The sequence below is a fragment of the Pituophis catenifer genome, unplaced genomic scaffold, assembly GCF_029215685.1.
Source record: "Pituophis catenifer annectens isolate HBS135680 unplaced genomic scaffold, rPitCat1.0.hap2 SCAF_7, whole genome shotgun sequence".
Taxonomy (NCBI): Eukaryota; Metazoa; Chordata; class Lepidosauria; order Squamata; family Colubridae; genus Pituophis; species Pituophis catenifer.
The window spans coordinates 16,356,788-16,383,932 of NW_027256887.1; positions in this window are offsets into that span (position 1 = coordinate 16,356,788).

Consider the following 27,145-nt stretch of genomic DNA (forward strand, 5'->3'; position numbering starts at 1 on the left):
CAGATACATCCTGTTGTTTAATGTTTATTACAGCCCAAATGTCATGTATATCCTAGAGGAGAAATACTGCTTCCCTTATTACCCCCTTTACTGCCCTTGAGGCCTCTCTGAGCCCCTTATCTCCTCCGTTATTATGTCTTGAGCTCCGGAGCTGAGAACCTGAGCCTGTGGGAACAGGATTGTTATTACTTTCCTATAGATAGATAAAAGGGCAGTTTCTACATGTGAAATGTCTCACTCTCTGTGATAACTCTGCCTTTAAACTGTATAAATATGTGACCTAAAGAGGCGATCATTGTTCAGACCCTTTGCTCGTCTTTGGACTGTTTGAACCATGCACAATAAACTTTTTCCTGCATCGAAGAGCTTGGCTTGGTTCTGTTTCATTTCCTGCAACAGTAGCTTATGTCAGGAACTGTCCAGTCACAATGCCTCTTCTTGGCATCAATCCACCCATATTTTGTCCTTTACTAGAATCTAGAATAGCATAGAATGGCCTAGAATGCCTTTCTTTATCTCTGGAAAGTTTGATGACCTCTAAGAGAGGTTTTAAAGATCATTTTCTCTGATTAATGTAGGGTCTGGTTATCTTATCCCACTCTCATTAATCTTCACAATGTCAAAGTTAACACCTTTTTTATTTTCGAAGTGGATTATTTATATGCACGGTAGCATGGGGCATTTTTTTAAATGTGTATGTTTTATTTAGCTTGTTACAGTTTTTTTTTCTTTTATTTTTCATGCCAAAATAAAACAACAAAATTATAATGAGCAATAGAAAAATAACACTAACAATAAACAATAATACAATTGACATAACCAGGCGTAGTCTGCTGGGGATTCGCAAGGGTTCGGGAGAACCTTTAGCTAAGATTCTGTACAGTTCAGAGAACCCCCAAATCCCACTTCTGGCTGGCCCCGCCCACCTACCCCACCCCTCCCCTCCCAGGAGTCCCCACGTGGCCTGTTTTGGATGCAGGTAAGTGCAGGGCACACGAGGATGCTTAGGGAGAGTGAAAAACAGGCCTACCGGAAGTTCGGGAAATTTAAGCCTGTGTCCAGCCTCCAGAGGGCCTCCGGAGCCTGGGGAGGATAAACACACACACACACCCCATGGTGCAGGAGGCCAACTAGGCCACGCCCACCATGGCCACACCCACCCAGCAACAGGGCAGAGAATCCCTTGCTAAAATTTTTGAAGCCCACCCGTGGACATAACCCATAATGGTAATTAAAATTTAGTAAAATGAAGAAACAAATAAGAAAGGATCCATATAATACTAATATACAATTAAATTAATCTTTAACATTGCTTAAACTTGGACTACATGGAAGCATATATCCATATTTTCATTTTTACACTAGCACAATATTTTTTTTTAAAAAAGGAACATGTGTCTTGAATCTACTTTTTAGAATCAATACTATATATTTATTTCCATTTATTTACTGTTTGACATATCCCAGGCTTGATTGTTGCTAGAACCATAGATAAATCCTGTTTATCAGAGAATCCTCACATTTCTTATTTTACAACTATAGTTTCAGTATTAATATTTGTTTACTGCTTGGCTATTGAATTGCGATCTAATTTGATTTGATTTGAGATTTTGTGATGGCTGTCTTTCTCGGATATTAAATAAATAAACAATTATTTTCAGATCTTAAATAATAATGAATAGTACATTATTATTGCCAATCTCAATTCCAGCTCCATATTTTTTTTTTCCTGTTAAAGCAGGAAAATGTAAGGGCAGATGGAATAGCTGCTATAGCCTTCTTCTGAATGGTCAAAGGGGGTGCATTTATGGATGGCCATTCAACCAGTCTTTTTCCTGCATGGACATTTTCTGTGCATAGCCCCTTCTACAGTAACATATGACATGATTAGTTTTCCTCTTTCTTTCATTTATCAAATTGGCTTAGCAATGGCCACCCTTTCCTATCCACCCTGTTCTTGCTGCTAAAGAGGTGCCTGACAAGGCAGATCGATAATTTTGAAAGGTAATACCTTACTTGACTGCTGCAGGGATTCATGAATGCTTATTCCATCACTTAAAAATGGCCATCTCTTTATATTGTTCTTCAGGGCTATTAATCAATGCTTTAATGAGGGATGCAGAGGATTTGTTTAATATTGCACCTTCACCTTTTGCATTTCAAGGACATGCTCCTTTTTTACCTTTCCATTTTTCAGAAGGAGAGGGAAACATTATTTAAATTATAAAAGCTGCCTTTGACAATTGGTAGGGGTGAAGAAGAAACTTTGGTGAATCAGATATATCTATCACTCACCAATATGATCGTTGAAAGTATTGGAAGGTTGAAGAATAGCAAGGATTCTGTTCTAAAAACTATTGCATATATTTTCCTTTGTCTAGAAGCCAGGTGCTGATAAAGTTTCATCTGAAACTGGTAATATTTTCTACAACTCTTCCTGGGAAAGTTTTATTAAGATGAGAGGGGAGGGGATGAGAGGAGGGGAGGGGATGAGAGGAGAGGAGAATAGAGGATAAGGCAAGGAGAAGCAAGGCAAGGCAAGGTGAGATAAGATAACCTTTATTGTCACTTTTTTTCAGTGAATACATTGGCACACATTAAAAAATTAAAATTTTGATGCCATGATGTTAAATTACATTAACTCTTAAAATATCTTTCACATAAAATATCTTTCTCAAACATTCAAATAACAGTGACAGAATATCTGGGAGATTTGTTGCATTAAATTTTGTTGCATTAAATTTTTGGGACGTGAAATTCACACAGTTTTGCCTCAAACACCAGCTGGAAAAGATAGAAGTAATTCTAAATATGATATTTGTGGTGGAAAATTCATTCCAAGAACATCAACAACTGAAGAGGGTCCGAATGAATTTTATTTTTTAATTATTTGTTTAAAATTCCAAAGCTAGAAGCTTGTGTCACTGGTCTCTTGAACTCAGAACAACCAAGAACAAGAGTCACAAAGTTAGATATATTATTTTATAGGTAAAATATGCATATTTTGTGTAGAATTTTGAGAAAAGTTAGTTGAAGCATGTATGTATGTTGCAGATGACCCCAAACACAGAAAGAATTGATTTATGAGTGATTAGGAACATAGATCAACCAGAAGGGGATATCCTTCGAAGTGTGAAATCACTGAAGACGTATTATTGGAAAAGAAACATAGTACCTTTGATATATGGAGTGAGCCAAGGCTCTATTTGTTATTCTAACATTCTGAGCCTTCACTTGCAGTTGAAGAGAGCAGGAGAAAAAGAGGCAGATCAGCATATATTAGTGAAGAAAGCTCCCTTTCAAGGAATGAATTCCAATCAATTAGTCTCTACTTGGCACAGTTTGGCATAATAATAAAAAGTATATTTCTTAAGGGACAGATAGCAAAGTTTATATTTTCTATGTTTACATTTGTGCGTATGTGTACTAAATTATACAACTGATTTATCCTGAGTTGAGCTCCCAAAAGTGCAACACCGAACAACATTTCTCCTTCCTTTTGTCATCTTCTGTTGTAGTTGTTGTTATACCAACCTGCCTTCCATTGAGTAAATTGCATGAGTCAAAGAGGGCTGTGAAAATATCTGCAGACCCCTCACATCCTGAACATAAATTGTTTCAACTTCTACCCTCAAAATGATGTTATAGGGCACTGCACACCAGAAAAAACTAGGCACAAGGACAGTTTTTCCCTGAATGCCATCACTCTGCTTAACAACTAATTCCCACAACACTGTCAAATAATTTACTAAGACTGTATTACTATTATTCTACTCTTCCTTACTAGTATCTATCTCTTCCCACTTATTACTATAACCATGTTGCTTGTATCTTTCAATTTATATTGTTTTTATTTGTTTCCTAGTACGATTTGATAGCGTATTAATAACCTTGACTATCACTAAGTGTTGTATCTTTTTATTCTTGATGAATGTATTTTATTCTCCTTATGTACCCTGAGAGCATATACACCAAAGACAAATTCTTTATGTGTCCAATCACTTGGCCAATAAAGAATTCTATTCTATTCTATTCTATTCTATTCTATTCTATTCTATTCTATTCTATTCTATTCTATTCTATTCTATTCTATTCTATTAAATAGAATAGAATGTATACCTGCCCTTATTGTAAAAGGAGGCAGGATTGAGAAACAAACATTTCAAAAACTTTAACTGGACTTTAGGAATTTTCTAACACTGGCAACTTCACCATTAGTTTTGCTATCACTTAAAAAAAAAAAAAAACAAGGACAAATACAGTTAGAAAGATTTGTATGCCAACTTAGTGTATCCTGACTTAGTGTATCCTGACAGAAAGAATAGCTCAATGAACGTAAGAATTTATTGTGGCATTTATGAATTGTTGGAATAATAAAAATGATCTCAACAAAGAAAGAGGAACTTTGAGAAAGCTAATAAAATCTGAAACACTTATACAAAACCAAGATCGATAGAATTTGAAAGGAAACCACAAATATTCTTATTAGGTAGAATTCCAGAAAAAAAAAATCAATGAAAATATCACAATTTACTAAGATATATGTTGACACCTGCAATGACAAATTTGACATAATACTGGAAAAGATGAAGGTTTGTCAACAATATCAGATTAGAGAATCAAAGAATACGTACCTCTGGCAAAATTGACAGTATATACATATCCATAATAGAAATCTAATCAAATAGAAGCAAGAATGGATCCCATGTGGACTACATATTATCTAGCTAGGCAAATTTAGACATTTGGAATATGGCTTCAAGGAAGAAAATTATTGTAGAAGACTAATAAAAAATAATAGATGACAGGATTTAAGAAGATATTAGCAATAATATTTTGTGATTAATGTAGAGTATATAAGTCTGGATTGTTGTCGGTGATTGGGGAAATAAATGGAAGGGTAGGAAAATATGTTATAGAAAGTTTTCCCATAATGTTTTCATTTATGTTTTACTAATAAAGCTTAATAAATAAGTTGTTTCCTGCGTTATAGACTGTATTTTTTTTTTTTTGTATTTCATTGTTCTAATACTAAAAATATTATGGTTTTAAACAGAAAGAGCTAGTCTTACACCTCCTTTTATATTCATTTTTCTTCATTGCCTTCATTTCTGGCTTCATACCTTGATCTGTTAAGTTATTTTCAAACTTACTTTTCACACAGTGGGTTTTTCGCTGCAGAAGCTTATAATCAGTGGTGGGATTCAGCCAGTTCGCACCACTTTGGGAGAACCGGTTGTTAACTTTTTGAGCAGTTTGGCAAATTGGTTGTTGGAAAAAATCATTAGGGCAGAGAACCGGTTATTAAATTACTTGAATCCCACCACTGCTTATAATGCTAGGAACAATGAAAGGAACAAAGAAAAATGATATTTGGCAAGCAAAGCCAGTTATAATAGCAAGAGATACATCACCCAAAGATCAGAAGGACCAGGCTGGAGACAGAGTGTCCTGGAGAAAATCTATTTTAGTTGTTGCTGACAGTGACAAAGGTGACACTGACTTGAAGGCATATAAGCAAATGATCAGTCAATCAATCAATCAATCAATCACTCTGTCTATTCAGTTTTCTACCTTCGTCTGCCCTATATGTATTTTAGAATAACATCATGAATACATTTATTTACTCAACTCTAATATTTCCAAAGAGGGATGCGGTGGCTCAGTGGCTAAGATGCTGAGCTTGTCAATCGAAAGGTTGGCAGTTCAGCGGTTCAAATCCCTAGTGCCGCATAACGGAGTGAGTCCCGTTACTAGTGCCGCGTAATGGAGTGAGTCCCGTTACTTGTCCCAGCTTCTGCCAACCTAGCAGTTCGAAAGCATGTAAAAAATGCAAGTAGAAAAATAGGAACCACCTTTGGTGGGAAGCGTTCCGTGTGCCTTTGGCATTTAGTCATGCCGGCCACTTGACCACGGAGACGTCTTCAGACAGCGCTGGCTCTTCAGCTTTGAAATGGAGATGAGCACCGTCCCCTAGAGTCGGGAATGACTAGCACCAGGGGTGGGTTCTACTTACCTTTACTACCGGTTCGCAGCGGGGCTGCACATGCGCAGCAGCATTTTGATGATGTCAGGGTTGGTGGGCCGAGCCTACCGCCGGTTTTACTACCGGTTCTATAGAAACTGACTAGCACATATGTGTGAGGGGAACCTTTACCTTTACCTAATATTTCCATAATACTAAAAGGTTGAGAATAAAAGAAACAATCCCCACTTGATATAACAGTCTAGGTCTCCTCAACCTTTATCCAAAGTCCATTCCCCTCACTAGTGAAAAGTTTAGGGTACAGTTTCCAGACAAACCAGAATCTGTGAAAGAAAATGTCTGACTAGTTACACTGTTGCGATAAAATTGAGGAACCATTTTTCTATCCCCCCCCCCCCCCGGCGAAAGAAATCATTTCTAGACCTTCTTTCTGATAGCTAGAGGAAGAGAATCTATTTTCAAGATGTTTCTTCAAGGGCAATTTCAAATAGTTGGTAGATTTTGAAAGGTCACTGTGTCACTGGATTCTCTCTTTTTTGCCATGGATAAAACATGGCAGATACCTCAGCTCACCCATCCAGAAATATTCCTAATGTTGGCCCTTCCCATTGATGAACTATGAACAGAAGCTCAGTACCAAGGTAAGCATAAATAGTTGTTAAGAAAGTGAAGCAAGATGATTCTTGCAGGCAACTTCCTTTCGATCTTATTTCCAGCTTTCCAGCCTCGGGCAAGCTCAGAGGCCCAAATAACTGTGCAGAGAGTAAAGTTGGCAGATCATTAAAACTGAGTAATGTTCTATGACACTGAATTCCATGTCATTTTCTCCTGACAATTTGTTTTGTTATATTGAACAGGAACACCAAAGAAACCTCAGACATAACTGAGAAAATGAACATCAGAAGGAAGGAGAAATAATTTGTATTACTTTTCCATTCAAACTGCTTCCCCTGCCATCCAGTTATTGTCCCATTCATACTTTTAAAAGATACATGACTCCCTTCTGTTCCTCCTTATTTAGCTTGTACTTGAGAACCAGGAAACTCTAACAAGAGCTGTGTTAAGTTGATCAAAGCACCTAAGTATACACATGTAGTCTTCCTGCAAACGTTATGATCCAATTTTTTTTAAAAAAAATATACACTGTTATTTGTGCATAGCCTCCAGTTTTGTTAGCTTTGACTTTTGCATATGATCATTCATTCTTGGTCATCCAATAGTTTGCAAATAAGTGGGAATATAAAATAGAAAAGGTCATAGAAAATGAAGAAGCTAAATTGCTCTGGACTCTAGAATTCAGATAGGCATCTGTGACATAACACCTCAGAAAAGAAAGAACTGGAGAAGATAATGGAATACAAATATCTGCAAATACAAATAGAACAACTATGGCAAAATAAAACGAAGGTACCACCAGTGGTGGGATCCAGCCGGTTTGGACCGGTTCGGGCAAATAGGTAGTTAAATTGCTTGTTGGCCCCGCCCCTTCCCACCCTTTCCAGGAGTCCCCACGTATACCATTTTGGTTCCCAGGTAAGTGCAACGAGGTCTCCTGGGCCCAAAATGGGGCACGGGGGAGCTGCCCCCCCGCCCGTGGCCCATTTTTGCTCTCAGGAGGCTTCAGGGAGGCTTCCTAGGCCCATTTTTGCTTCCCAGGAGACTTCAGGGAGGTTTCCTAGGCCCGTTTTCACTTCCCAGGAGGCTCCAGGGAGGCCTCCAAGTCCCATTTTTGCTTCCCAGGAGTCTTCAGGGAGGCTTCCTAGGCCTGTTTTCACTTCCTAGGAGGCTCCAGGGAGGCCTCCTAGGCCCAAAACAGGGCACAGGGGAGGCCTCCATGAGGCATTTTTGCTCCCAGGGGAATAAAGGGAGGCCTACTAGGCCCAAAATGGGGCATGGGGGACGCATCCCCCCGGGGCCTATTTTTGCTCTCAGGGGGGTGCAGGAGGCCGAGTGCTTCCTGTCACACCCCCTGGCCACGCCCACCATGGCCATGCCCAGCCATCCAGTCATTAGGGTAGAGAACCGGTTATTAAATTATTTGAATACCACCACTGGGTAACACCAATAATAATAAGCATCTTAGGTGCAATCCCAAAACGACTGGATCACCACTTGAACACCATCAGCATTGACAAATTCACCATCAGTCAATTGCAAAAGGTGGCTTTATTCAGAAAAGTTTATATCCTGTGATGATATCTGTAACATCATCAAACACCCATATCTGCCTATCCCAGACCTCAACAGTTAGACAAAAAAAATCAGATCCAATCTGAACATCTAGCTGACTGTACTACGGACTATAATAATAGCAATGCTAAATGGGTTATGCATTTTCACACTTTCATCTAATAAATCCTGATAATATATCAAAAATTAAAATAAAATGTGTATATTAAATGCATGATAATGTGTTCACAGACAGTGTATAAATCAGTTTCTTGGTGTCAAAAACTAATTCCTTATTCCACCATGCTATTCCCTTTAGCAATATACAACATGATGTAAAGCACAGAAAAGGAATAAGGAATAGTAAGTCAGGCAATGAATTAAAGAACAAAATGTAAGTATAAATATATATCTTATTTACACCAACACCTTTTCCTAAACCTCTTTTTAAAAATTGAAACATTGCAGACCATCCTTATTTTCCCATGCCTAATCCCCTTTTTATACATTATTTGATGTCCTTTCATCTTCTCCTCTCTCTCTTTTTAGGATCTCACCATGTCCATCCAACCTCAACCTCCTTGTCTTTTGACCCAGTCGTTCTTCCTTCATCTGTTTGCTTTGTGATTCAATTTGCATTTATTTGCTCTGTCTCTTACTCACCAAATGGCATAAATGCCATTTAAATTCCATTCATTCAACAGCCATTTATTCTTGACCCTATTTCTTTTTATTTTGCCACACATATTTCTCTTGCATTTCTTTTGCATACAAGAGCCGTGGTGGTGCATTGGTTAGAGTGAAGTACTGCAGCTACTTCTGCTGACTTCTTGGCTGCCTGCAATTTGGCAGTTTGAGTCTCACCAGGCTCAAGGTTGACTCAGCCTTCCATCCTTGCGAGGTTGGTAAAATGAGAACCCAGATGGTTGGGAGCAATATGCTGACTCTATAAACTGCTTAGAGAGGACTGTAAAAGTACTGTGAAGTGGTATATAAGTCTAAGTGCTATTGCTATTTAATTATACTTTTCCTCATGGCATACTGCAGTTTCAATGTCACGTAACAAAGTGGGCAAAAGCTCACGCTTATGGTCAACCATTACTTCTTCAGAACATCCATTACTGGTCTACAAGGATTTGCATCTTCTAAATATATTTAATAGATCTGTTTAATGCTTCATTCCAGAAAGTTTTTTTGGAGCATGCAAGATGTAATCATGGTCCTTTCTACAGTGCCTTGGAGGGGTTGATTTTTTGATGGTCGAATTGTGTAGGGGTGGTCTGCAGGTGCCATGCACTCTTTGGAAAAGATGCCATTGCTGAAAGGAATTTTGACCAGAGGCTGTATTTTTTTACCCACACATCTTCTGAAGCACTTTTTGAAATCAAATCTGAATCCTTATTAAATAGCTGAAACCTTTTCAGTGATTTCATGAATCAAAACACTTTTTGATATACAAATAACTTGGGAAAACATGTGCTAATAGCCTGGAGACAAGTTATAATGTGATGTTATCTATGGAAATTATTTTATGAATAATTAATGTATTATTAGATACATTACAAATTGTGGTTTAAATAATACCTAGAACAAAAAGGATTAAAGTTTGTTTTTTAAACAAAAGCATCAGTCCCAATTATTCTACCAGCTGCATCGAAATTCTTCTGGCATTAATGCAGCTCTCCTTGCTAGTGTTATTCCTGTTGTTGTTATTTTCCACAGTGCCCTGTTGCTTGTTTGATTGTGTGTAAATGTTGCTAAAGGTCACTCTCTTTTGTTTTTAAATCACTGCTTTTTTAAATAGTCCTGTTGTTTAATACTATTCTTTAGAACAGGACCCTTACTTCAATGGTTAGATGTTTCCCCATTCACCTTCTTGAAAGATGCAAATCAGCAGTGATTGGTAAGATAATGTCAATTTTAATTTGTATCCAATGATGCAATGCTCCAGTTACACATTAGTTTATGCATTAGACACTTAATGATGCAGACTCACTGTGGATAAACCTGCATTCCAACTAAATATAAATAAATAAAAAAGAAGATTAAAAAAGTATATTTTTCATTTGTGTATTCTCTAAGGTCATAAAGCTGAGACAATTTGCCAAGCAAAAGTTGCACAGAACAATCAAAGTAGCTGGGGGTATGTACTGCAATTTCATTGTAACATCTGAATTCCAACTCCAAATGTGAGCAGAGCAGAGATTACAAAATTATAGAAAATTAAAGTGCATTATGTTAACTGTGATTTCCTGAGGTGAAAAGACTGAATTTTCTCGTCTAAAATAAAAGCTGTTTACTTCTTTGTGGTACTACGAGAGGAAAAACAAGAAAAGCAAATGAAACTCTTGTTTTTTTCCTCCCTGATCAAACTAGGGTTTGCCAAGTGTATATTTGGGAAATTCATACTGGCAACAAAAATGGATGAAAAAATAAAAATATTTAGTAAGATCATTTATTTACTAATGCTTTCCCCTTTTTAGCATTATAATGAGAAATGGTTTTTTAATCAAATGGCAAAGTCTTCCTTTTGAGGGAATTAATGAAATGTAAAAAGTGTAACAACAAACATATAAATCTTTAACACGAGCTACTAATTTATCTTTACTTTTAAAGACAATACTCACCGTCTCAAGAGAGGCAGTTTCATTACCATTTAGAAAGAAGGTATTCCCAAACTCTCTTTTATCTACATACTGTATAATCTGTAACAATTCCTTAGTGTGCCTAATTTTCTTCTTTATCTGTCCCTGAAAAACAAAAGAAATCAAATCAAAAGAAAGACCACAAAATTCCATATTTTTTTTTCTTTTTTCTCTTTATAACCAGATTTTACTCTATCCAATCCTGTTAATAGATCTGAGAAGGCATAATTTAAATGATTAAATGTACTTACTTTTGAGAAGGAAAAGGACCAGGGGTGACATGATAGCAGTGTTCCAATATTTGAGGGGCTGTCACAGAGCAGAGGGGGTCAACCTATTTTCCAGAGTATCCGAAGGCCAGACAAGGAACAATGGATGGGAACTGATCAAGGAGAAATTCAATCTAGAAATAAGGAGAAATTTTCTCACAGTGAGTACAATTAATCAGTGAAATGGCTTGCCTTCAGAAGTTGTAGATGCTTCTTCGCTGGAAGCTTTCAAGAAGAGACTGGACAGCCACTTGTCAGAAATGTTATAGGACTGTGATGGCGAACCTATGGCCCATGTGCCACAGGTGGCACGCAGAGCCCTTTCTGTGGGCATGCCAGCCGTCGCCCCAGCCCAGCTCCGCTGCATATGCGCGCACCTCCCATCGGCCAGCTGGTCTTCAGGTCTCTGCTGTGCATGCACGGGGGCAGGGCCTTCCCTGATCTCTGCAGTTTCCACCCTCTGCAGATGCCTCTCTGTGGCAGGAAAGCAGAAGAAAGCTAGGACTTGATGGGGGGAGAAACTGCAAAGATCGGAGGAGGCACAGAAGGCAGGAAGGCAGGAGACGCTCAGTGGGGGAGAAATTTTGGAATCGTGGAAGGCAGGAGCAGCTAGGATTCGATGGGGGAGAAACTTTGGAGATCGTGGAAAGCAGGAGGCAGCTAGGATTTGATGCGGGAGAAACTTTGGAGATTGTGGAAAGCAGGAGGCAGCTAGGATTCAATGGGGGAGAAACTTTGGAGATCAGAGAAGGCAGGAGGCAGCTAGGACTCGATGCGGGGAGAAACTTTGGAGATCGTGGAAGGTAGGAGGCAGTTAGGATTAGATGGGGAGAAACTTTGGAGATTGGAGAAGGTAGGAGGCAGCTAGGATTTGATGGGGGAGAAACTGCAAAGATTAGAGAAGGCAGGAAGGCAGGAATGCAGGAGAAAGCTAGGACGCAATCTCCACAGTTTCTTCCCATCGAGTCCTAGCTACCTCCCCCCCACTGCTATTTTGTCCCTGAAAAGACTCCTGCACCAACCTGGAAGCCAAAACAGGGGCCCAGGGCACATGCGCAGGGGGGGGGGCGCATGCACAGGGAACGTGCATGCATGCGCAGGGCACATGTGCAGGGGGCACTCACATTGCATTTTGGGGGTTGTGGCACACGCACGTGCATTCATGCATGTGCGTGTGTGCTTTGGGCACTCGGCACCAAAAAGGTTAACCATCACTGGTATAAGATCTTCTGCTTGAGCAGGGGGTTGACCTAGATGACCTACAGAGTCTCTTCCAACTCTGTTATTCTGTATATTATTATTCAGCTTTTGGTACATAGCTTCAGCTAAAAGGAGGAGGAGGAGGAGGAGGAGGAGGAGGAGAAGGAGGAGGAGGAGGAGGAGGCGGAGGAGGAGGAGGAGGAGGAGACCAACCTTTGGGTCTGAGAATCAGTGATCACTGTTATATAAGGCATTTTAAATTCAAATTATATCTGCTACATTTGATTAAATACTGAGGTAATCACTGTATTACCTGTAAAAGCAATCAAGATTTACCTAAATATCTTTTAAATATGTTCTTTTGCTTTGCTCCGTCAAAAGATTAACAAGTCTGTTGTTTTTGCCACATTTCTGGCTAAATGGTACTATGCACCCTTTTAGGTATGCACCAAGCAGAGAAAGATGCAATAGTTTTAACCTCTTCATCTGATGCAGATGGCTAAATGACTATCACTCACTATGTATATTGACTTGTGACCAAGATTTTCTAAAGCATACAGCTGACTTAATAGCATGCTGTTCTTGTTTTGTTAAGCTGAAAGGATGCTTAACTAAATCTGATTCTAGAAGAGTATAAAATTATGACAGTAATGAGCAATTAAAACTTTATTTTACATATACATACATAATTTTAAAGGAATCCAGACATTCTTTGAAAACAAAGAACTGATGCTTGCTTCTTGCTGTACCTTTGTTTATTTGGTTTGTGTTTACAGCACATCATTATCTCAACCCATGAAGCTTTGTTTGTACCTGTTCAATGATCATCTATCTTTTTCTACTATTATTTTGTGAGAAACCAGAATGCCAAATGCAGCTGTTCATCTGCATGAAAGGAATGTATCAACTTTATTGTATCAAATGACTTTGGACCAGTGACTCTCTCCAGTGGTGGAATTCAATTTTTTTTTACTACCAGTCCTGTGGGCGTGGCTTGGTGGGCATGGCTTGGTGGGCATGGCAGGAGAAGGATACTGCAAAATCTCCATTCCTACCCCACTCTGGGGCCAGCCAGAGGTGGTATTTGCCGGTTCTCCGAACTATTCAAAATTTCCGGTACTGATTCTCCAGAACCTGCTGAATAGCACCCGTGACTCTCTCACTCAATCTAATACATCTCACAGAATTGTTGTGTCAAAAGTAGGAGGAGTAAAGAATATTACTACATGTTTGTCACCTTGAGCTATTTATAAAGAAATCTTTTTTTAAAAAAAGTAGATACAGAACCACAGAATCAAGGATGAAAGACTATAGAGGACATCTAGTTTCATACCCTTGTTGGTGTTTATATGGTATATAAGAAGAACTGGATTTCTGTACTAATAACTCTATCAAAATGTGAAATTGAATTAAAAGCAAAAGAGAAACAAGAGCCAACTGAAATCTATAGGTAGGGTTGCCAGGTCTGCTTCCAAAAAATAGCAGACAAGCGGGGGGAGGGGGGGGGTTAAGTAGTAAAAAAAAAAATTACAATTAAATTATATATTTTCTTACAAACATTTTAACACATATTAAAATAATCACTTCAAAATTTTACTTAAAATTCAAAACATCAAATATATTATAATAATATGTAAAATATTAAATTACATTTTACTTTGCTGTCGTGTGTATTTTTTATTTGACTGTGCAGCTTTGATCAATTCTTTGTGTTTAAGGAATAATTCTTTAATTTCAGTACAACGTTGAGAAATATTAAAAAATATACAAAGTTCACTTCAAACTGATGGTACAAGCAGTCGGTTACGTTCGTCAGTCCACAAATTTCCCATGATGCTGAAAATTCGTTCAACGTTTGCATTTGATACCGGAATTGATGCACAATACTGGAACAGTTTCAGTAAACTCGGAGCTGGCTCTTTCTTGAAAAAGTATGTCCACTTATCAAGGGATGAATCGCCCTGCAGATGAACATAAACTTCTTCTAAGGCAGAAATTTCATCGAAGAGAGTGTTGGGTGGAAGTTCTTCTCGCCATGGTGATAATAACCAGATGTTCGTCATTTCTTCTAAAATTGGAGGATTATTGCGATCAATTAGATTGAAACAACTTAGCGTCTCATATACTGGATTGGTGAAATTATACCACTTTTCTAGGTACTCAATGGCGCTTTGATACATGTTGATGGCTTCTTTCTTGAACTTTTGCATGGCATTCTCAGGCAAATGTTTTTTACGTAAGGCAAATAAAACTTTCATTCCAAAAAACTGCTCATCGTATTTTTTGTATTTTATGAAAAAAAAGACAAAACGCGATTCTCCTATCCTTATTCTCTTAGACTGTACAGCTTTAGATTACGTACCATTTCACCATAAAGCTTTTGAATAAAAAAAATGTCCACTATTTTGTGGAAAAAAATAGTGCACATAATGTGAAAAAAGTGGACTGTCCGCTCAAATAGTGGACACCTGGCAAGCCTATCTATAGGATAAAGTAATTTTTAAAATTTTACCATCTACATTAATAGATGAAGGAGGTCTATAATTGGAAATCACAGTAGGATCCTTGCCAAGTATAAAAGGACTACAATGTTAACCAATTTGAAATTAGTAGGTAGAACTTTGTCTTAAATGACTTCAGCATTTACCTCCAGCAGGAGATACTATGATTCAATAAGATATTAAAAAGCAATCTTCCTTCTCAGTTCCTTCTTCCTCCCCTGTCAGCTGTCTATCCACTGATCAAAATCATAATTCTCTTACATATTTAAAATAATTTACATATTCCTTTCCATTCCAAATTTTCTATAAAAGCTACTAATGCTTTTGAAAAATACGAGGCTCTAGAAAAACAAATAAACATTTTTCTTAGAAAATAGCACAGATCTTTAACATCTCATATTAAAAGGATGTATGCAGTGGGCCAGGATGGGAGGTCAAAGAAGTTGGCTGAAACTATGTAATTGAAACCCTACCAATTTTTTAATGTATGTCACAAAAATATAAAATGAAAAGGAATATGGCAAACTTGGATGGAATATGCTAAAATATTTCAGGAAGGAAAGAAGGAGGGAGGGAGGGAGGAAAAGAAAACTGTTAAAAATAAAATCTGTACCCGAGATTGGCAGATATTACAAGCATCTCCAATATTCCTTATACACTTTAATATGATGGTGATGGCAGTTTTGTTAATATGAGTTAATTGGAAGAAAAAAGATTAATAAAGAAAGAAAAAGTGTTTCAGCTATTCAATTAACTAAAATTAGTTGTATATATTAAAATTTAAACTTAATTCTAATTATAGATGATAGCTAGATAGATAGCTAGATAGTTAAGTAGGTAGGTAGGTAGGTAGGTAGGTAGATAGATAGATAGATAGATAGATAGATAGATAGATAGATAGATAGATAGATAGATAGATAGGTTGGTAGGTAGATAGGTAGATAGATAGATAGATAGATAGATAGATAGATAGATAGATAGATAGATAGATAGATGGATGGATGGATGGATGGATGGATGGATGGATGGATGGATGGATGGATGGATGGATGATGGATGGATGGATGGATGGACGGACGGACAGACAGACAGACAGACAATTTTAATAGACAATGTAAGGCAATAAACATAGACAGTATAGGACCCAGTCTTATATTTTTGGGGGCTCCAGAATAAATATTAGTACTTATTAGTACTTATTTTCAGAGAAACATGATTTCAGGGTGATCACCCAGCTTGGGTGATCCCCTCAGCACGTGCACAAATATTTAATTAAAAAAAAAGTTCTAAAATTCTGTTTTCTCTTTTTCATTAGGGGATACAGAGCGTAGATTAATGAGGAAAAAAATGAATTTCAACAACTGCAGAATCAGGCTGCAACATAACAAAATTGACAAAAATGAAGGGGGTTTGAATATTTTCTGCAATATACAGTATATAGAACTCACATTTTCCTGGTTTCTAGTGCTTCAAGCCAGTTCTTAAAAAGGAAAAGGGAAAGTAATTTAAGGAAAAATATTTAAACTCTTTGAGAGGTGAAGGAGTTACATTGATTATACCCCAGGCATAATTCCTGACTGATATGATAATTTAACCAAAATTATCAACAAGAAATATGTTTCTTGTACCAACTACTGGATGTAATTTAATTTAACCAAAATTATCAACAAGAAATATGTTTCTTGTACCAACTACTGGATGTAAGAGTTACTAAAGAAAAAGAACCTTGGGACTTTCTTATGATAAAGGAAGATTGCTATTTAACACTTTTTTCCAGTTTTAATTGATTAATAGGGCTGAGTGCTAGGAATATCGGATTTAAGGGAGTAATTATTGAGAGGCTACAGTATTTATAAATTTAAAGATTATTGCATATTAAAAGCTAAGTATGCTTAATTTAAAAACAGAAAGCAATTTCATTTTAACATTCTTGCCTATAGCCACAGAAACCAAACTGTGAAGTTATTTTGGTAGCATATATAGCCTGAGCATTTTCTGAAACACTCCTATGCTAAAATAAGAAACTTCCTATCATGGGTTAAAGAGGCCTTCAATTATTATTCTGGACCCTTTTTAAAATTCATCTTATACATTATATGATATTCTACAAGGACCACAGAATTACTTCTAAATATTTAATGGGCCTAATAAATACGAGCAGGGCAGCAACATAAAAAATTATGCAAAGTTGTGGCAGTCTAATATAATATTCAGGTATACAATTTGTAAAAGTTTGTAATTTACCCTAATGTTTTATGCTCCAATGCAGCGTGAAAAAATATGTACAAAATGTGCTATTTACAATAATATATGCTTTTTTCTCCCCTAGTGATAAATTGATATTTTATTGGACAATAACTGCTGCTCAATGCAGACAAAGCTTTTAACTTAGGTTCCCTGCACAAATCACAGCAAATCTAAACTAAACAAAATCAAAATGAAACAAAATTTGTATCAACTAAACACAGATCTGTACCAACTAAATCACACACGTTAGAATAGAATGGAATGGAATGGAATGGAATGGAATGGAATGGAATAGAATAGAAAATAACAGAGTTGGAAGGGACCTTGGAGGTCTTCTAGTCCAACCCCCTGCTTAAGCAGTAAACCCTACACCACTTCAGACAAATGGTTATCCAACATCTTCTTAAAAACTTCCAGTGTTGGAGCATTGACAACTTCTGGAGGCAAGTTGTTCCACTGATTAATTGTTCTAACTGTCGGAAATTTCTCCTTAGTTTTCACCCATTGCTTCTTGTCCTACCTTCAGGTGCTTTGGAGAATAGCTTCGCTCCCTCTTGTTCATGGCATCCCCTGAAATATTGAAATACTGCTATCATGTCTCCCCTAGCCCTTCGTTTCATTAAACTAGACATGCCCAGTCCCTGCCATCGTTCTTCATATGTTTTAGCCTCCAGTCCCCAAATCAACTTTGTTGCTCTTCTCTGCACTCTTTCTAGAGTCTCAACATCTTTTTTACATCGTGGCGACCATAACTGAATGCAGTATTCCAAGTGTGGCCTTACCAAGGCATTATAAATTGGTATTAACACTTCATGTGATCTTGATTCTATCCCTCTGTTTATGCAGCCTAGAACTGTGTTGGCTTTTTTGGCAGCTGCTGCCCATTGCTGGCTCATATTTAAATGGTTGTCCACTAGGACTCCAAGATCCCACTCACAGTTACTACTATTGAGCAAGGTACCACATATACTGTACCTGTGCATTTTGTTTTTCTTGCTTAAATGTAGAACCTTACTTTTTTCACCATTGAATTTCATTTTGTTAGACAGTGCCCAATGTTCAAGTCTGTCAAGATCCTTCTGTATTAGCATCTACCGATTCCTGACTGTAATAGAATGACAGCTAAATCCCAAAGATAATATATTTAAAGTTTTGGGTCCTAACCCCAGAGGGTTGAGGAAAGGCTTGCATGGCTGAATAAAAGTATGAAACAACAGCACAGTTCTAAAAAAAAAAAATAGTGCATTTTAGGCATAATGCTAGAATTTGAATGAATTTAATATCTCTATGTTTTATACCTCCATTTGGAAGCTTGGAGTATAAGGAATTATGGCTTGGAGAAATGTTCTGGGAACTCTATATCTTCTTTCAATGGTATCAGATGGTCTCGTTATAAAATACTTAGGTTTGCTGGTAGTACTCCATGTTCTTGTATTTTCTAGGGCTGCTATTGTTGTTAGTGCTTACCATCACTTTATTTTCAATAGTCATATCCATGAATATTGTACTAGGACTTAAATTATGGTGACAATATCCATAAGTAGCATCCGGTTTCAAAGCAATGGATTGTGTAGGCTGCTTCAGGTAATCTTCAAAGAATCTGAAAAGGGGGTACTAATAAACAATCCCTTCCAAGGTTACCTGAAAATACAGTGTTTCGTAGAACCTTCTAAACTATCAAAGGATGGGATTTATTTTCCCCTGGGCTGCCAGATGTGGGGGGTTTTTCACCTTTGAAATATGTCTTTTGGTATTTTTGCTATAATACAGACAAACATAGCTATCACTAGTAATAATTATATTAACAAATAATATCTAATAAATTCTTAGTAAGCCTATGCAAAAATGCAGGTAGTCTGGTGTTAAGTGTTAGTTTTTATAACATATTGATTCTCAAGTCCAACAATGTGTTGGAAAAAAAGTGAAAATTACTTTGTTATATGATTTGAAACTTCCTGTTAAGGCCTCACAATACTGTAGTAAGTATCACAAATGCTTAACTAATTGTTGTCTATGTGTTCAACTGCAAATACATTAGTGTATTACATAATGTATATACTATACACTAATAAAATTCCCTTTTTATGACCCTGTGATCCCTTAATTCAGGGTAGTTGATTGGTGCTGAGTGTTTACTGACTGGATGCCCTTCCTGACACCATGTGGAGTTCACAGCAGATATTTATTTATTTATTTATTTGTTTGTTTGTTTATTTATTGGTTCAATTTTTCCGGAGACTCACAATGCGTTAAGCAATAGCCTTCATACTTTTGTATATTCCTGCTTAGTAGGGCTTTCGCCTCCCCCTCCCAAGCGGTGTTCTTTTTTATACAAAGTCAGCTTATTGCCCCCACAAACCGGGTCCTCATTTTACCTACCTCGAAAGGATGGAAGGCTGAGTCAACCTTGAGCCTGGTGAGATTTGAACTTGCAGTAATTGCAGACAACTGGTGTTACTTAACAGCACTTTAGTCTGCTGCGCCACCAAGGCTTTGTGCTTTAGGAGACAAACATTTCTCTACCTAGAAATGAACTTTCAACTTTCTGAGTAGTAGGTGAGCATCTCATATAATATACTCTCACGCTACTCATATAATATACTCTCTATATACAATATTTAAATACATACAGAAATTCCCTCTAACTGTTCCAAATTCCACTATAAAATATTTGTTTTGGAAATGTTTGGCTCCCTAAATGCCTGAACTTTGGGCCTTACTGTGGGATAAAATCAGTGGTGGTATTCAGCCAGTTCTATCCGGTTCAGGTGAACCAGTAGTGGCGGCTGTGGGAGGCTCCGCCCACCCGCCCGGATGTAATCACGTCCCATTTATCCACTTTTGTCATGCTCTGTGCATGCGCCAAAGTCCCTGCGCATGCACGGAGGTATTGCATGTGAGCGAAGCGTGCGCGCATGCCACGCTCACATTTGGGAACCAGTAGTGAAAGTAAGTGAATACCACCCCTGGATAAAATGATATGTGTATCATAGATCCAGCAAATAAAGGTAGTCTTTGCTTAGTGACTGCAACTAGGACTGCTAATTCGATTATTAATGAAGCAATCACTTAGTGAAACTGCAACTGTTCTTGTGATCTTACTTCAGGCTTCCTTAGCTTTACAGATCCATGAAGGTTATAAATGTGAGAATTGGTTAGGAAAGTTACTTGTTTATCACTGTCTAACTGTGAATGGTTGATAAATGGGGCAGTCAATACACAATGGCCACCTGTCCCAAAATATGGAAAACTGGGAAATGTGTCTTACAGATTATGTTTACCTTCTTCTGTTTCTCTTAGGTAAGATGAAGAATACTCTTGAACTGAGGTTCAGCTGCATGTCCCTCCAGCTTTTTCATGTAGGAAATGGGGGTCGGGGAAAACATGTGGTCATATCCTTTAATATATTGGCTATGCCATCGTGGAAGTCTTGAGTATTCAAGTGTGTGGTTATACTTCAGAAAGGTTTCGACGAAGTAATATTTCAGAGCCAATGTCACTGTGATAAATGATGCATGTGAACTAAGTAGCCTTGAAAGGTTACTTCCCTTCAAGTGAGTCTTCAACAAGGCGACCCCTTGTTGAAGCTTTGCACAGCAAGGCATTATCCCGCTTCTAGACTCAGTGCCTAGTGTAAAGTTATCATGTTAAAGTCATGGGTTTGTTGGCTTTTGACAGTCTTCTGCACAAATCTTCAAGTCCATAGAAGCCATTTCTGTGTAACAGGGCAAAAAGAAATGATCTACATCAGGGATGTCAAACTTGATTTTGTTGCGGGCCACATCAGGGTTGTGTTTGAACTAGGGGGGACCGAGTGGGTGTGGCAAGGGTGGGCATGGCCAGCTCTATGTCACTGGTATTGGGGGCACCTGTGGTGGCCCGAGCGCTCTGCCAGAGAAAACGGGCTCCCGAGCTCCGTTTTCGGTTGCGATGGCTTCCTGCAACCCTCTGCCAGTGAAAATGGAGCTTGAAAGGACTGCAGGCACAGTGGGCCAGTCCTTCACTATTTCCAGGGTGGCCCTGCGGGCCAGATCTAAGCACCCCGTGGGCTGGATCTGGCCTCTGGGCCTTGTGTTTGACAGCCATAACCTACATTAGTACTTTAGTTGAAGAGATTGAGGTGGAGTACCAACTATTTCCATAATGAAGTGTTGCTTTGCTCCAGCAAAGGAAGTTGAATCTATTCTACAAAGAGAAGACACCTTGCTTTTTAAATACAAACTCTGAGTAAGTCTTTTTGTCCAGGATACTGGCTATCAAGTAGAAGAATTCCATTAAATGTCTGGTACAGTCAAATAAAATTTTGAAATATGATGATTTGCAAATGCTGGGCAGTTTTAGGCAAGTCAGTGGGTGCCACTGAGATTAAAATGTTTAAACTCCTATCTGCTTAAGCATTTGAGCTTGTTAGAATATGAAAAAAAATGAGAACATGCATAACATAACTCCTGGAATTCTTTCCAAACCATTTACAAGACGATAGGAGGTAAATGTGTAACTAAGTAATGTCTTACATCTTTGTTTGTGCAATAGCTTATAGCAAGAATCCTAAGGTTGGCTCCATGTGGTTTGTTGGGTCATGTGACTAAGAGACACAGCATCTTAGAAAGCATCAAGTACTTGGCTGCCCAACTCCACAGAAATCAAAACTATTCCCGAGTATCTTTATCAAAATGTATTGAAATAGGATAGAAAAATTTGTCAGCAATTGGATTGTCCTGCCTCTTTAGAATCCACTACCAAGATCTTAAGACTTCATGATGTATTAATTTGTTTTTTAATAATATATTTCTATACCACTCTACTCCACAAAAGGACTAAAAGGTAGAAGTAAAGCTCGTGCACACACACACACACACACACACACACACACACACACACACTTGCAAATGCTCTCTTCCAGACCAAGTTTTTACTTCTTTTCAGAAGCTCATTAGGGAGTAGACTAGTAGACAATTCCACAGTTCTTATGGTACATTGTTCCAGAAGAAGGACCATTGACAAGGTCCTGCTTTGGATCCCATGCAGATAGAATTCTTTCAGAAATGGGACCCTCTTAGCAAGGCTTAATTTAACCGATTGTATAGGATAGGAGGATTCAATGTGAGCAGGTGGTCTCATTCATGGCATTGTCATGGATCCACTCCTGGACCACTCTCCAGATATGAGTTCAGAGGAGCAGGGTCGGTTTGATTATGCAGAGAAAAGCGTGGAGCCAAGTATTGGTCAGGATCAGGTATCCGAGAATCCTAACCTGATAGGGCAGCCTCAGCTGGGTCAATCAGATGAGGGATAGGCTGAAGCTGAAGGAGGTGAGCTGCAGCTGCAGCAAGTTGGCAGGAGGCTCCGAGCACAGACTGGGAACAGCTACTGCCTGTTAGCAATGAGGTGGAGGTGGAGTCCACTCCTCCTCCTGATCCAAAGACATGTAGAGCAGAGAGGAGATAGGCACAACACTGGTCAGCTAAACTACTCATGAGGAGGCAACCTCACCTTTCATGAAGGGCTGCATCAGCATTGTCTACTTAATCCCGCCCTAAGAACCCAAGTATTGTTAGAGCAACATGCCCAGTTCCATGCCTTGTATGTGGTCATGCCTTGTATCCTGGCCTGCTGGACTCCTGGACTGCTTTGTGTGTGCCCATTTGAGATGGTTACCTAGTGACTTTCACTGTACTGATCTTGGAATCCAGACCTTTCCAAGGACCTGTTTGGGGGCTTTAAAAACCTGTAGAAATCTTGCCTTGGGGAGCACGGCAGCACAGGCACCTATGATAACTGATAAAAGAGAAATGTCCAACCAGTATAATATGAATCTCTGTCCCTTTCTAAACATATCAGTGCAGAACAGTTAGTAGTATCAAACCCATTGTCCAACTCTCTTTCCAATAGGGATAAATGCTGTGTGTGGACCTCATTCTATTCAGTTTTTGGAGAACCATCCAGGTGACAGACTGAATCCCAAGTGGATTTTAAGCATTTTTTCTCCAGCATTTGGTTGGATGGGAAAGAATAAAAAAGCAGCTGTAGCACAGATCTACATTCATGAACACTATCACTTGATGTTATGGTGCTTTTCATTTTAATTATTGACTATCTCAGTAAAAGATGGTTTATCATTTCATTTGTTTAATATAACATATTTGGAAAATAGAATGGGACAGAATAAACACTGAAAACTATAAGCACAAAGGCAAAGTAATACCTGTGATATAATATGTTTCAATATACAATCTTAATTATTTGTTTTGCACATGGGAAAAAAAGTGTTCTTTTAATCTATAACAGATTCATTTTACTCCAAAACCAGATAAAGTCTGCCAATCATTTTGTGTTTAAATATGCAGCCAAGAATGTATTCCTTGTGGCTAGATAGATTAGATGGTTCATCATAATCTGAGCAGTGGACAACCCCCCCCCCCCCGTGTAAATTTAAATAAACATTTCAACATAATTTCTTATAGTTTAAAATAATTTAATGTAGATATATTTCATGCATTAACATTTATAAATATTTATATATAATATAAATTGGTTTATATAAATAATAACCTTAAATTGAGGACAAATAGAAAACAGATAAAAGTAGATTCAGGAAATTATAGATCAATCAGCTTGACATCAAAGCCTAGGAAAATCATGGAAAAGATAACCAAGCAATGGGTTTGTGAACATGTAAAAATGAACAAGATGATTATAAGAAACCAGCATAGGTTTGTTAAGAAAAGGTCATGCCCAGTGGTGAAATCTAAAATTTGTTACTACCGGTTCTGTGGGCGTAGCTTGGGGGGGGGGGTAATTTGGCTGGGTGGGCGTGGCCATTTTTTTTTACTTTTAAAATCATTTTTTACATGTAAAACCATGTAAAAAATGCTTTCAAAAGGCTCTGATGATCCCAGCTGAGTTGCCTGATTGTCAGAGGGTTTTTAAAAAACCCTCTGCCGATCAGGCAACTCAGCTGGGATCATCAGAGCTTGGATCGTCAGAGCTTGGCTCATCAGAGGCATTTAAAAGAAAAAAAGCCTCTGATGATCGCGTGGCTCAGCTGGGCATGGCGGGCGGGACAGGGATTTTTGCTACCGGTTCTCCGAACTGCCTGCCGCCATCGCTACGAACTCGCCCAAGCCGGTCCGAACCGGGAGCATTTCACCCATGGTCATGCCGCCACAAATTCACTTCTTGCTTATTCCTGTGGATAGAATAAACTTAGATTTCAGTAAGGCGTTTGACAAAATAGACCACAGCCTACTTCTTGGTAAGACTGAACATTCTGGGGTAGACAGTACCGCTACCAGATGGATTTGCAGCTAGCTGACCAGTTGCACTCAGCTTGTAGTCCTCAATGGAACTACATCTACATTGAGGAAAGCTTACAGTTGGATTCCTCAGAATTCTGTCTTGGGTAAAATTTAAGCAAGTTGTCACACCGATTATTGATCAGATTCCTCTGAAAGACTTTGGTTTTATTTATTATCAATTATGATTCTGAAATTTTGTAAGGTTTTCCCTTTAGCCAGACTGGATGGATTACCTTCAGCAGTCCTTTTTGGACATTTTGAAAGTAATCCATGTTTTTCTAGACATGTCTCCCATGTCCATGTAGTAATGCCTCAATAGACATTCTAAGCTATATGCTACTCAGGGGTGAAATGCTTCTGGTTCGGCCCTGTTTGGCTGAACCGGTAGTTATGGCAGCTGGTGGTTCGGAGAATTGGTAGTGATGGTGGGGCAAGGCTCCGCCCACCCACCCGGTCATCATTATTTCCTGGTTTTAACCAGGAAGAAACCTGTTTTCTACCTTTTGCACGTGCGCAGAAGGATTTGCGCATGAACAGAGGGTTGGTGCGCATGCGTAATGTGCGAGCGCGAGTGAAGCAAGCACGTGCACTTCCGAACCGGTTGGGAAGGTAAGTAGATCTCACCCCTGATGCTACTCTATACTACTCTACTCTACTCTACTCTACTCTACCTCTATATGGACACCAGACAAAGCTTCAATTGTTCATTTTGAAGAAATGGGCAAGAAGTGAATTAATTGGTAATCCTGTGATTATTAGCAAGTATAAAATAGAAGATAGTTTTTCATTTTGTAGTTTGTATATTTAGTTTGTATTTTTATTTTTAAAAAATATTTTTCGTAAGATAAAAAATTGTCAATTGTTTATAGCGGTTTTTATGTTTTTACCTAATTTTGTAGGTTAACCAGAGTTCATTGGAGTTGGCAGCTAATAAATTTAAATAAATAATGTATGCGGGCTAAACTAAGTCACTGAACTAAATGAAAAGTACACAAATTTTATTTAGCAAACTAAATTAAAAAAAAGGATGAAAAATAAATGGGCAACTTGTAATTTAGGTATCTGGACACCCTGAAAAGACATTAGACTTCAAGTGTTGGATAGAGCATACATTGAAGCTATGTAAAATGCTAAAGGTGATCTTGAATTTTTCTTGCTTCCTGGAGACTTTATAAACCCAATAGTTTCTCTTAACAGCATTACAGATGTGAAACTTCTTTCTCACACGCTCAGAACAAACAGCATAAACTAGACAACTAGACAATTATCAAAACTATGAAGAAAAAAACCTACCCCTTTCTTAAAAAAAACCCGAAACAAAACAAAAAATCCACTGTGCCTTCAAGTCTGTTGTGCTCCTTGAGTGAGAGGGGGAAAAAAAGTGTGAGCATTATTAACTCTAAATAGGGCTTGCAGTTAATACATAGCAGTTGCAGAACTTATTTCATAATTGCTTCATTCCTTACTCCTTAACAATGAGACTACTTATCAGATACTTGCATGTTTCCTTGTGCTTACCAGAGAGTCAAGAAATGTCATAACTAAAGTGGTTTGCTATTGCCTTCTTCTGGTTAGTTGTTCCATCTTCCAGTCTACTCTACAATTCTGGGATTTCCTTGTTTGGCTCTCACCTCCAATTACTTTATTTTTTTCTTCCATTCAATTGCATCCAGTTTCTAAGACTGCCTGGACAAGTCCCATTGGCAAGATTTTTCAAAAGTTGTTTACCATTGCTTCCTTCCTAGGACTGAAAAAAAGTTACTGGCCCAAGGTCACCCAGCTGGCTTTGTACTTAAGGAAGGACTAGAATTCATGGTATCCTATTTCTAGCCTGATACGTTAACCATTATATCAAACTGGCTCTCACTTCAATTACTAGCCGGGTTCAAATGTGTTCATCTATTTGAGATCAGCCAAATTCTCCTAAATGATTTATCTGCTTCAGTAGGATCCAATTATTAAAAAGATGTCAAATTTCCCATAACCTGAGGGAAAGAACTATGCTTGTTAAAACTTCAGAGTCTAGCCAATAATCCCCCAAACATGCGAATTCCTAGTGTACCATAAGCCTTTCAATATGCATACCATATCCTTCTGAGACTGGACAATGGGTAATGGCACTTATTGCAAACCCAAGCTATGTTAGATTCGTCTTATTTGACAGACAGGGCTGGTTGTCCTATTAGCCCAAAGCTAGAAACGTGACAAAAAGGGACACAGTGGCTCAGTGGCTAAGACACTGAGCTTGTTGATCGAGAGGTTGGCAGTTCAGTAGTTCAAATCCCTAGTGCCGCGTAACGGGATGAGCTCCCATTACTTGTCCTAGCTTCTGCCAACCTAGCAGTTTGAAAGCATGTAAAAAATGCAAGTAGAAAAATAGGGACCACCTTTAGTGGGAAGATAACAATGTTCCATGCATCTTTGGTGTTTAGTCATGCCAGCCATATGACCACGGAGACGTCTTTGGACAGCGCTGGCTTTGAAATGAAGATGAGCACCACCCCCTAGAGTTGGGAATGACTAGCACATATGTGTGAGGGGAACCTTTACCTTTAGCTATAAACTTGACAAGCCTGCTGGCCTTTTCCCAAAAGTCTCTGAGAAACAAATGCTAAGCTTGGCCCGTTGTGGCTTGAAATTCTACAGAAGAGATTCAATTTACAGATTTTGGAGAAAAGGGAAAGGAAGCACATAGAAAAATGTGCTCTATTAAGTCATGATAAACAGGTTGCACTTCTGACTCTTTTGGCAAACTTGATTTGCCTCAAAACGAACTAATGTTCTGTTGTGTTATTTATACCTGGGGCGAATAAATAGATCAATTTGATTA